This window comes from Puma concolor, chromosome B2 (assembly GCF_028749965.1).
Source record: "Puma concolor isolate L17-30 chromosome B2, mPumCon1.1.hap2, whole genome shotgun sequence".
NCBI classification, from domain to species: Eukaryota; Metazoa; Chordata; class Mammalia; order Carnivora; family Felidae; genus Puma; species Puma concolor.
Window position 1 is genome coordinate 121,393,580 of NC_141671.1, and position 12,242 is coordinate 121,405,821.

The 12,242-nt window shown below is 37.2% G+C and overlaps 1 protein-coding gene, 1 non-coding gene and 1 pseudogene across 2 annotated transcripts in view; 1 reads left to right on the forward strand and 2 right to left on the reverse strand.

The window, feature by feature from the left end:
• Positions 1-12,242, reverse strand: part of MOXD1 (monooxygenase DBH like 1) — a 91,599-nt gene that overhangs the window by 29,011 nt on the left and 50,346 nt on the right. The gene's annotated exons all lie outside the window — the stretch shown is intronic.
• On the forward strand, positions 94-1,853 carry LOC147581210 (porimin-like; annotated as a pseudogene).
• LOC112863057 (U6 spliceosomal RNA) lies at positions 1,981-2,083 on the reverse strand. Its single transcript, XR_003223874.1, has one exon. It is a non-coding gene; the product is annotated as a U6 spliceosomal RNA (small nuclear RNA).

Here is a 12,242-nt window from a genome sequence, read left to right on the forward strand (position 1 = left end):
CTCTGAAAAAGGTCAGAGTTCAAAGCAAAACGCGACCTGCTGATACGGGGCTCAAACTCAGGAACCATGAGATCATGATGTGGGCCAAAACCCATGAACCCCTGTTTCTTCATATTCATGCAGCTTTATGACTTTGTGATTTCCAGCTATACAAATGAGTCTTCCACCAGCACTGTGAAACAGTCAACAATTCTATTTTCTTCAGTCTCAAAGACTGGGACGGTCACCATCTTGACACCTATAGCAATATCTAAAACGACAACACCAGGGTTCTCAACAAATGTAACTTTCACCACCTCAGTTTCACAAAACATACCCCAGATGCCATCGACAATGACCACAACCCACAACAGTTCAGTGACATCTGTTACTTCAGCAGTAACAAAGATGTATCAAAACTGACCTGTTTCCTATGCTGAAAATAGTTGTTAAATGCCACATTTTTGTCTTTGTTCCATTCTGAAAAAATAGAAATGATGTCATATTAAATAAATTAATGGTATAGATCCTAGTATTCTTGTCCCTGTGGAAAATGAGTTTCCAACTTCATCAGGCCTGCTAATGAGTGTGAATAAGTGACTTGTCCTACCAGGGAATTGTACTTGGATATGATTTGAAATGTGCCACACCTTTCCCTCCTGGGCCCCTCATTAGACAACAGAATTAGGCAGCATTCCGTCTACATGAGTTCTAAACCAAATGGTTAGCTTTGGTTTTCATTCATATGTGCCATAAAGATATTTTCCAATGGTATTAGATACAGTGTAGTAACAGAGTATCAGCACTCTTCATTTTCTGCATTTTTAAAAAACATAATGCCTGTGAAACTACAAATTCAGAACCTCAACATTTTCTTTTGAACTTATTCAAAGTTCAGTTCCACTTAAAAACTAGTTATTACATTCGTGATAACAGCAGACTTTATGGTATTTTCAGTGTATTTTAAAAATTTGTTTAAATGTTTATTTTTGAGAGAGACAGAAAGAGAGAGAGAGACAGAGAGAGAGAGCAGGAGAGGGGCAGAGAGAGAGGGAGACACAACCCAGAGCCGGCACCAGGCTCTGAGCTGTCAGCACAGAGCCTGACACGGGACTTGAACTCACAAACTCTGAGATCATGACCTGAGCCGAAGCTGGATGCTCAACCGACCGAGCCACTTAGGCGCCCCTTGTGTATTTTCATGTTTCTAATCCACAGTTTTATTACTACAATTTGTATTTTAAATCAACTAATTTCTCAAGGTCTCTTGATGCGATAAAACCAAAACAGTTTCAATTTCCAATTTATTCAAAAAGAGAAATTTCAGTTAGAACCATTTATTCAGATTAGATCTAGTTGCAAGATTAGACCTGTGTTGTGCGGACCTATTGTTAAGGCACTAACTCTTAAGAGGACCAATAAGGGGAAAAAAAAAATCCCCAAATCGTACTGCCTCTGAGGTTGTAGTAGGCAATCTAAGTTCAGCATCACAAACAGCTTCAGATGCTGGGGTTGCAGTTCTGGGGATGGGGGTGATTGGGAGATGTGTTAGATCAACTAGAACCCAGCAGTCACTAGACCAAGCAGGCTGGAGAGCAACCTTCTACAACGAGACTTCCTCTTCCCCCACTCAGCATTCTTATGTAGAAATTCAAAGTTTTAGCTTAGTATGATGTTTTTTAAAATCACCAAAGCATACTTTTTTGTTTTCTTCTAATCACAGCAGCTATTAATTCTAAAGAAAATACATTATCAAAATTTGATATTGGCAGCTTTGTTGGTGGTATTGTATTAACACTGGAAATCTGTCGATTCTTTACATTGGATGCAAAATGTGTTATTCAAGAAGAGGCATTTGGTATGGAACCATGTGACTTTTGATTAGCCAGGACTTTATTATAATTTCTGTGTTTCTTTAAATGTCACAAGAAAATACCAGGACGGGCCACAGATTTATGAATTACATTCCTACTAATCCTCTATGCCCAAAGTAAATTGTTTAAAAACATGGAACGCTTCACAAATTTGTGTGTCATCCTTGTACAGAGGCCATGCCAATCTTCTCTGTACCGTTCCAATTTTAGTATGTGTGCGGCTGAAGCACTATTAAAGCTGTTTTACTTGATGAATATGCAAGAACCCTTGAGAGTTAAAAATATTATGATTTACAGTCATCAACTTCTGAATGTGAATTAATTAGGTTCTTTTTTTTAATGTTTGTTTTTTATTTTTGAGAGACAGAGACACAGAGAGTAAGTGGGGGACAAGCAGGGGGAGAGAGAGAGAGAGAGAGAGAGAGAGAGAGAGAGAGAGAGAGAATCTGAAGCAGGCTCCAGGCTCTGAGCTGTCAGCACAGAGCCTGACATGAGGCTTGAACCCACGAACCATTAGATCATGACCTGAACTGAAGTCAGACCCTTAACCGACTGAGCCACCCAGGCACACCAAATTGATTAGGTTCTTTTTGCCAAACACCTCAAGAATATAAAAATACAGAAATATAAAATATTTTAAAATTACTTTTAAGAAAGTTTATAACAGCATTCTTTTTTTTTTTTTAATTTTTTTTTTCAACGTTTATTTATTTTTGGGACAGAGAGAGACAGAGCATGAACGGGGGAGGGGCAGAGAGAGAGGGAGACACAGAATCGGAAACAGGCTCCAGGCTCTGAGCCACCAGTCCAGAGCCCGACGCGGGGCTCGAACTCCCGGACCGCGAGATCGTGACCTGGCTGAAGTCGGACGCTTAACCGACTGCGCCACCCAGGCGCCCCTATAACAGCATTCTTAACATGTATATTGTTCTTTGAATTTTTAATAGATTATTCATGAATTCTAAGGTTGCTTTTAGCCTTACATTAACAAATATTAATGTTCAGTTAACGGAGATATTCAGTAAACTAGAGGTCACCTAGCTCCTCTAAGAAATGTTACATTAATACCAATACGACCCACAAGGCATAGTGAAAGATCTGATGGTCAGGAGACTAAGTTCCCTTCTTGGCTGTGTCACTAAATAGCTGTGTGACATGACTGTGAGCAGGTCAGCAGGTCATAGCACACAGGCTTTTTTTCCATCATTATATATCTGTGTGTGTGTGTGTGTGTGTGTGTGTGTGTGTGTGTGTGTGTGTGTTTATATATGTATTGGAGCTCTGAAGAGCTCTAATAATCTATTTTTCTCACACCAAGCTAGTATACTTGGACAAGTCAAGAAGGACATTCCGCCCTTCCCACCCACGTTTTTTTTACCCTCCAAATGTAAAAACAAAAGTAAGATACACATATATTTAACTATATATAATATAACTTCTTTAACTCTTTCAAGGGCACTTGCATATATATATATATATATATATATATATATATATATATGCCTTCATCTAATTCTCAAAACAAGCTCATGAGTTTAGGTAATAGAATTATCACCTATTTTATAAATGCAAACAATAACGCACATGTAAGTTTAAAAATTTATCCAACTGTCAGAGCCCGGATCTCACCACTGGTGACTTGGATCAGGAATTGGTGCCCCTAAACCAGCATGCTGATATACAGGAAAACCTTGGTTTGTGAGCATAATTTATTCTGGTAACATGCTTGTAATCCAAAGCACTTGTATATCAAAGCAAATTTCCCTATAAGAAATAATGGAAACTCAGAGGATTCCTTCCACAACCCAAAAATTTTCATATAAAAATAATTACAATACTGAATATAATACAAAATAATAAAGAAAATACAAAATATAAAGAAAAATAAACAAATTAACCTGCATTTACCTTTGAAAACCTTCATGGCTGGTGTGAGGGAAACAAGAGAGAGGAGGGTTATTGTGTAGGACGACTTTCACTACCACTAATGGAATCACTGCTACCCATAGGCTCAACGGAATCTTTTTCTGCATGGGGGCCATTGTATACATTCACACAGGTGTTGAGCACGGTACAGCATTAACAAGTTCTTAACATATACTGTATTTAATGTAACTGGCAATAAGGCAGCAAAGGGTCTATATCTGCAGGCAGCCTGATCCAGAATGAAGCAAAGCATTCCTAAGCTGCCTCTTGTATGGAAAAGCAAAGAACCGTCCATAGGTGCTTTGAAGTGACAAAAAATTCACTAGCGCCAGTTGTGGGCACCTTCCAACATTCTGAAAAATCACTGATTTCTACCAAACACCTCGGCCTGAGACGGAGCATCCAAGCACGGGAGAAAACCGCCCACAATCCCACAGCGAGATAGAGACAGACAGAGGCAGAGACAGAGACAAGAAGCATTGGTTCAGCTGTGATCATGTGGCATTCGGCATCACGTACTACTCATATGGCAAGACATCATTCGTTTATCAAGTTAAAATGTATTAGAAATGTTTGCTCATCTTGCAGAACACTCACAGAACAGCTTACTCGCAATCCAAGGTCTTACTGACTCCCATCTTGAATGGCAGGGGAGTGAATGAGACAGTGTCAGTGCTCCACCAAGGTCACTTTGGGTTTCTTTAACCTTTTCTGGGGGCCTTACTTCCAATCACTTGCACCTGCAACTTTCCTCAAAGGCCCGATCTTGGGCTCACTTTGCAAGGAGCAAAAAATGCCCCAAAATGTACGTTAGTCTGAAGAAAGTGAAATGGACAACTCTAAACAAAATGACTGTTTTCCATGGGTGCTATGGACTGAATATTTGTGTTTCCCTCAAATTCACGTATGGATAGTCTAACTCCAAAGGTGAGGGTATTGGAAGGTGGGGCCTTTGGAGGACAATTAAGTCATGATGGCTGATTTCTCATGCATGGGATGAGTGTCTTTACAAAAGAGACCCCATGGAGTTCCCTTGCCCCTTTCACCATGTAAGAACACAGTGAGAAGACGGCTGTCTATGAAGTGGATCTCACCAGACACCAAATCTTCTGGTATCCTGATCTTGGACTCCAGAGTTGTGAGAAATAAATTTCTGCTGTTTATAAGCCGCCCAGTCTATGGTACTCTGTTAGAGCACCCCGAGTGGACTAAGACAATGGGATTAGGTTACAGCTGGAAGTACAGTGCAATAACACCCTTGCTTGGCTTTCTCTTCCTCAGTCTTACTCTCCCACCTCGTGTTTTCTCCTGGCACTTCCTTAGTCATTTGTACACACATCCTTCTTTCAAAGGACTGCAGCTGAGAATCCAATATAAAACAAGTAGCATAATGGAAGAGCATTTTATTGGACCACATGTTTTGGGGTTTGAATCTAATCTGGGGGGTTTAAATCTTACCCCATTATTTTCTATTTATTTATTTTCTTATTTATTTATATTGAAGTATATTTGACATGTAACATTGTGTACATTTTCAGGTGGACAACATTTTGATTTGAAACATTTATATACTGCAGGGACACCTGGGTGGCTCAGTTGGTTAAGTGTCTGACTTCCGCTCAGGTCATGATCTTGCGGTTTGTGGGTTTGAGCCTCACATCGGGCTCTGTGCCAACAGCTCAGAGCCTGGACTCTGCTTCATATTCTGTGTCTCCCTCTCTTTCTGCCTCTTCCTCACTCTCACTCCCTCTCTCTCTCTCTCAAAAATAAACATTAAAAAATTGTCTTAATATAAACTCCTTAAAAAAAGAAACATTTATATACTGTAATATGATCATCATGATATGATCATCAAACATGCTAAAAGACTAGGTCTTAATTATCTCTACCACAAAAAAAGAATTGATAGTTATGTGATTTTTCCATCTCTTTTTACTAGTTGCTCAGCTTCTCTTTGTCTCAGTTTCCTTATCAGTAAGTCAGTGACAATAAGGTTTACTTATAAAATTACTTGAGAATCAAATAGCTGACACATCAGAAGCAACAGACGCCTTGTAGGTGTTCAAAGAATGATGTGAGTGTATTTATTAAAAGTTGGACTCTGGGTTTTAAATACAATTTTAACATTGCATCCAAATAAATAACGTCTATACTGGTAATTTATTCACAAAGTCCAGTGTTTCAAAACCTAACTTTAAGACTTTTATGTTACAAATATTCAGGCAAAAAAAATATTGCCATGGTCACATGCTGTATTGCAAAATACATAATCATATGAAATATATATTTATGTGTGCCATTTCAATTTATTTAGGATTTAATTTGTATAATAGTATGTTCTTTACAGAGAAGTTTTTCTGAAATATGACCTCCCTCCTTCCTCTAAAAGAAACACATGTACACTGACACTTCATTTTTTAATTTTAATGTTTTTTTTTTTTTTTTTGAGAGAGAGGGAGCAAGCAGACAAGCTGGGGAGAGGGGCAGAGAGACAGAGAGAATCTTTTTTTTCTTAAGTTCATTTATTTTGAGAGAGAGAGAGAGAGAAAGCATGAACAAAAGAGAGCAGAGAGACAGGGAGAGAGAGAGAATCCCAAGCAGAAAACACACTGTGAACACAGAGCCCAATGTGGGCTCGATCCAAAGAACCATGAGATCATGACCTGAGCTGAAATCAAGAGTTGAACAATTAACTGACTGAGCCACCCAGGCACCCCGAGAGAGAGAATCTTAAGCAGGCCATATGCTCAGCATTGAGCCAGACACAGGGCTTGATCTCATGACCCTGGAATCATGACCTGAGCAGAAATCAAGAGTTAGATGCTCAAACGACTGAGCCACCCAGGCGCCCCTACACTGACACTTCTCGTGTGTATTTATGCACAGTTTTGAATACACATTTCCCTTACTATTTTGCTCTGAAAATCTTTTCATCTCAAAGAGATGTCTTCCATTCCATTCATTCATTCTTCATTCATTCATTCATTTATTCACTCAACTAATTAAAGAAAAAATACCCCAACTATTTGGCTCTTTATCCAATGCCAAGAAGTAAACAAACACGGGTCTGACAATCATACAGTTTATATTCTAGAAAGGTAGAGACGTTAAGACCAGAGAATGATAATTTTTGGTTGCCTTCCAGCATCAGTTCCCCCAGAAGAACTACCAGGATCCTGAATTGGCTTAGCCACACTCTTTGACTAAGAATGATTCCCACTTCTCTTAAGTGGCCCAAACCCATCTATGTGGTCCCAATCTTGAACTTACATTGGTCAAATCACAGCGACTTTCAAGTAGTGGCTGGCAGAAGAGCTATCCTCCCAAAGTAAGAGAGAAAGTGCTATTTCAGGGAGTTTGGGCTGTCATTTTTCTACCATAAGGGAAAATAGCCTAAGGCTGAGGCCCAAACAATATTAAGGGAAAGCTCAAAAGGAGCTGTAGCTCTTGAAACATCATAAATCTCTGGACAAAGGGATTTGCTTGAAATAAACCCAAGTGACGTTCAGCTGAAACAAAAAGAAGTTCGGTGCTGATAGTAATTATCAATGACAGTTGTTTTCTTCAGTCATCTTTGGTTTCTTTCCACTCTTTAGTCCATGAAAACTGAGATGACTACCCAAACCTGGATTAAGTCAGAAGCTTTGTTAATTCAGATTTCTGAAAAACACAAAACGAAGTTCCCCAAATAACTAGTTGTGTTCTGTAATGTGTTTGGAAACCACATTTTTTCATGAGAACACTGAATACTTAGAGCATGCCAAAGCAATATGACTCATCCTAATTTATATTTCTCATCTTCAAAATGTTTCTCATGTTACACTCTAGGCACGGCATTCATCCCAGTCCACACTTCTATACATCCCACCTGGGTTCCACCAATAGCCACCAACTAATCTTCTTGGATGCTTAGGGGGTAGCTTTCTAGACAACACCCCATATCCCAACCAATCTTCCCAAATCACTTTTCATCTTGGACATCTGACCGATAATATTCAGTGGCTCCACACCACCCTTTCTATAGCGATCAAGTCCACACTTCTTTTTCTGACATTCAGGATCCTATGTGGTTTGCTGCACGTTACCTACACGGTGCCCTGTGCATGAATTCCCAGTCACAGGGATCCGTTCCTTTTACACACCATGTTGTTCTTACCTCCATGGTTTCGTTCCGTGTTTTCTTCACCCAATATGTCCTCCTACTCGCTCTTGAAAGCCCAGGTTTTGTTTCCCCTGGATGCCTTCTCTGATTACTTTGGCAGACATTTGCCTTGTTTCTCTAAGCTTCTTTCAGGAGGCAGTACTGTGTGGTAGCATGAGGCCAAAGACTTGGTTTGGAATTCAACATCTGGCACTTACTAGCTGTGTGATCTAAGACAGATTGCTTAACTTTACTGAAACTCAGTTTTCTTATTTACGAAATAAAAACACGAATCAACTTTTAATCCATTATAAAAAGTAAAGGAGAAAATGTGTCTAGCACATAATCATTTGTATCAAGCAGTTGAAAACGATACTCAGTTCTGTACAACTTAGTACTTTTTTATCGAATGTAATTAGTGCCTACATAAGAGTTTTTCTTCTTATTTGGAGTAGCAACTCACTGTTCTGCTAACTTGTTGACAATTCATTACATGGAGCAGACTTTTTCAAGGCCTTTATTATTTGCGGTGATTGTTGTAATGAAAATACAACATCAAGAGTAAATCTTGCTGGTTATTTTTTGGTATGCTCTTGCTTACCTCTTTATAAGTATGAGCTGTTTTTAAATGATAAATTGAATTGTTTTTCAGGTTAATTTGCATTTCACGGCAATTCATGGAACTGAAAGTTCATAGAAAGTAAATGTGATTTTATTGTTTCACGCTGCAGGAAATAAAGTTCTCTGAACTCATTTTATTACTTCAACACATGACTTTCAATGCAGCAATATGTATATCAGAGGTATGAGTATATATGGATTTCTTCCAATCCTATGCAGAGCAGAGAGACACGCGTAGATCAACGTGTTTTACATAGGATAAGAATGCAGGAAACGGGGAACTTCTCATGGGAACATAGCTCATCACAGAATGACAGAGGAGATAGATCTGTGCAAAAAAATGCATAGACAGTACAACTTTATTTTACGTGACCCATCTCTTATCCTGGAGAAGTGAAGTAAAGGTTAACAGAGGAAGGAACTGGAAGCAGCGCGCACCGGAGCAAAAAGATAAGTAAACATTACGTTACCAAAACCAAGACGAGAAGAGTTGTAACATTTATGTCAAGTAAAGGGCCGGTTCCTTTAACACAGGGAGAAGACAGCCATAACTACTAAGTCCACATACCAGTCCTCAGAATAAAACCTACCTTGCCGGACCTTGATCTTAGACTTCTCCACCTCCAGAACTATGAGAAACAAACTTCTGTGGTTTGAGCCATCTCGCCTATGGTATTTTGTTATGGAAGCCCAAGCAGACTAATACAGAAAATTTGTAAATGGCATAATATTGAAAATAATTTAATGTTGCTCTTTATTAAATTATATTAAATTTAGACAATGGCCTACCAGACAATCATAAAAGAATAGGATAGGTCTGTACATAATGTGGTGGAACACTTCCAGGACATACCGTTAAATGTAAAAAGCAAGTGTCAAAATAGATGACACTATTGTCTCCTATATGATCCTGAGATCTAAAAATAAAAGCGAGAAAAACCACATATATCTATATAAATATATACTTATATACATATATAATATATATTATATACTTATAAGTATATAAAGTATATAAATATATACTTATATAAGTATATATATACATATATATAAGTATAAAGTATATAAGTATATACTTATATATACTTATATATATATTTATATACTTATATACTTATAAGTATATATATATACTTATATATATATACTTATATATATACTTATATATATATATACTTATATATATACTTATAGATTTATATTTATATAAGTATAAGATTTATATTTATATAAGTATATACTTATATACTTATATACATATATAATATATATTATATACTTATAAGTATATAAGTATATACTTATATACTTATATACTTATAAGTATATATATATACTTATATATATGTACTTATATATATACTTATAGATTATATTTATATAAGTATAAATATATACATATATACTTATATAATATAAAGAAAGATGGATGAAAATATACACAAAAGTAAACATAAACATAAAGGTACATGATTGCATACATATGGAAAATTTCAGGGGTACCTGGGTGGCTCAGTCAGTTAAGCATCTGACTTTGGCTCAGGTTAAGATCTCACAGTTTGTGAGTTCAAGTCCCCCATCAAGCTCTGTGCAGACGTTTCAGAGTCTGGAGCCTGCTTCAGATTCTGTGTCTCCCTCTCTTTCTGCCCCTCCTCTGCTCATGCTCTCTCCCTCTCTCTCAATAATAAACAAACATTAAAATTGTTTTTCAGGGGCGCCTGGGTGGCGCAGTCGGTTAAGCGTCCGACTTCAGCCAGGTCACGATCTCGTGGTCCGGGAGTTCGAGCCCCGCGTCAGGCTCTGGGCTGATGGCTCGGAGCCTGGAGCCTGTTTCCGATTCTGTGTCTCCCTCTCTCTCTGCCCCTCCCCCGTTCATGCTCTGTCTCTCTCTGTCCCAAAAATAAATAAATGTTGAAAAAAAAATTAAAAAAAAATAATAATAAAAAAAAATAAAATTGTTTTTCAAAAAAGTTTTAGAAAAATACAAGAAAATATTAATTTGGCTTTCAGGAAGTAGAACTTGAATGGTAGAAGTCAGAGCTTTTTGATTTTCACTTCATGGCCTTCTGTATTTGAATTTTTTACAGTGAACACATATTAATTTTATAATATATTTTTTAAATTTTGTTTTCATCACCTACGAGCTCAATGTCCCTGACAAGTAATGAATATGTGAGACAGAGATTATCTACATCCTACCTCACAAGGTGATCTTGAGAATTACATAAGATATCGGGAAACCCCTCACAGTGCATGGTATATACAAAGTATACATCAAACGTTAGTTTTCATATTTTCTACGCATAATCTATCTACGGTATTACATATGAAGTAGATATATGCTATGCTATTATATACTTAATCATATAAAACAAAATCTCCACGGACCTTCAAAATTGTTTATTTCCCTACACAATGCAAAATAATCTATTTGGTTTAAATTAAATCTGTTATTTACAGAAATAATTGACCAGGATGTATTTGGCGCTAGGTTTCTAAAACAACATGTTGATCCTCTGCAAACTCAATTATATCTTCTGCGTTTTTAGGCTCTTAGAAAAATAAAAATAAAAATAAATAACCAGAAGAATTTTCTACCCCAAACCTGTTGTCAAGACTTCATAACCCAATGGCAGATGTGAGTATATGTGGTTCACCCCTGACTAGGGGCAGCTGCTGCTGGGAGGGTCCCCACAAAAACAGTGAGACCTTCCTTGGTTCTGCATCAAACGTTTTCTGTCTCTGGGTTGTTTTTCACTTTGTAATCTCCTTTGAAGTAATGGTTGCTAGTCTGCTTTTTGTTGTTGTTGTTGTTGTTGTGTGTGATTTTTTTTTTTCTTTTACAGTTTAAAGGACTAATAATTCCATCCATGAAAGGACAGAACTCAATTACTAACAGATGATCCTTATGATAAAATGTCACAACCCCAAGTTAGAGGAAAGAAAAACAACTTCATTTTTCATTTACTCCAATACAACTTACACATAAAAGGACCTAATTTAAATGTCTTTATAGTAAAACTAACTTTTAAAAACTTATTTTCAGGGCATGTGGGTGGCTCAGTCAGTTGAATGTCTGACTTGGGCTCAAGTCATGATTTAGCGGTTCGTGAGTTTGAGGCCCGCGTCAGACTCTGTGCTGACAGCTCAGAGCATGGAGCCTGCTTCCGATTCTGTGTGTGTGTGTCTCTCTCTGTCCTTCCCCTGCTCACACTCTCTCTGTCTCTCAAAAATAAATAAACACTAAAAACTTTTTAAAACTTATTTTCATATCCTAAAACTTCCAGTACTTGTGTCTGTATATAACTTACTGTAATAATTTGGCAGTTTTAAATAAAGTATATTATTTTAACATTTATTTGTCATAATTTAAGGATTATACTTCCTGAAGAAACTTAATAAATGAACCATCTTTGTCTTCTTCTAAGAGTAGGGAAATCATCATTGAATGACATTTCTTATTCCCTCAGGCACAATTTAAATATTAGACCTAATTGTAGGCAACAAATTAATAACACTGCCTCATGCAGAATTCTTGGTTGGCTTTTATCCAGAGGTCTTGAATTCACTGCTCTTTCATTTTAAATTAAATTTGAATGTAAAGTATGTTGTTTTACCCTGTAATGAAAAGAGAAACTGATGTTGAGTGTTTTTCTCTATGATATTGAACAATGTTGCTTTAGAAGTGATAATAAATG